The sequence below is a fragment of the Oryctolagus cuniculus genome, chromosome 10, assembly GCF_051225735.1.
Source record: "Oryctolagus cuniculus isolate XC-2025 breed Fujian yellow rabbit chromosome 10, ASM5122573v1, whole genome shotgun sequence".
NCBI classification, from domain to species: Eukaryota; Metazoa; Chordata; class Mammalia; order Lagomorpha; family Leporidae; genus Oryctolagus; species Oryctolagus cuniculus.
Window position 1 is genome coordinate 33,274,319 of NC_142876.1, and position 1,031 is coordinate 33,275,349.

The following is a 1,031-nucleotide window of genomic DNA, read 5'->3' on the forward strand; positions in this document are numbered from 1 at the left end:
GCATATCAAACATTATTTAAAATGTATTTATATAATACTATAGTAGATCACTAGTAGATCATATTTCTAATTGCAACTTTATGACAATGAACAACAATTCCATATTCACCCCACTCCCAGACCCTGGCAGCCACTCTTCAAGTATCTGGCTATGGGCTTGTCTATTTTCAATACTTCATGTCAATGGAATTATGCAATATTTATCCCCTGTAACTGATTAATTCCACTTAGCATAATGTTCTCCAAGGTTAACCACTATGTTACATAAGACAGGATTCTCTTCTGTTTTTAAGGTTGAATAATGTTGCACTGTAAGTGTATACTATAATCTCTTTATGCATTCATCTATCAGTAGACATTTAGGTTATTTTGATATCTTGGCTATTATTAATAACACTATAATGAACATAAGAGTGTTAATAGCTATTCAAGCCCTAATTTTAATTCTTTTGTGTATATATGTATTCACAACTGGGACTGCAGCATCATATGGTTGTTCTATTATTGTTTTTAAAGGACCTCCATGCTGGTTTCATTAGAAGCTGCACTATTTGATTTTCCACCAATGATATTGACCTATTTGGATGATTTTTAATTTGCTCTTCTATTATCTTTAAGTGGCTGTTTCATTGAGAAAATTATTTCTTTACATTCATACACAATCGCTTCTCGGCCTTTTGGCTAAGATCAAGCATAGTATCTTTACATTCACACTGTTAAGTTTATTGGTATAAGGCTTCATAGTAATGTTTTACCTATAGTGTGTATAGAATCCTTCATACACACACACAAACATTATGAATATATGTTTGAAATTTATCTTTTGGGCTGAATCTTCATGGTTGCTCTAAAATCAGTTCAAAACTCAACAGTTGACTCTAAATTTTTGTATTATATATCCACTTTCTACTTCATTGATTTATCAACTTAATCTTCCCTATTTCTGTAGTTTTTATTCTAATTTCCTTTTAGTTTGATTTGCTGTTTCTTTTCACCAATTTTCAACCTTCATTTCTTTTGTCTTCTAATGC

The 1,031-nt window shown here is 30.9% G+C and overlaps 1 pseudogene; it reads left to right on the forward strand.

Moving 5' to 3' along the window:
- Window positions 1-661: 661 nt before the first annotated feature.
- Window positions 662-820, forward strand: LOC127492506 (U2 spliceosomal RNA; annotated as a pseudogene).
- The last annotated feature ends 211 nt before the right edge of the window (window positions 821-1,031 follow it).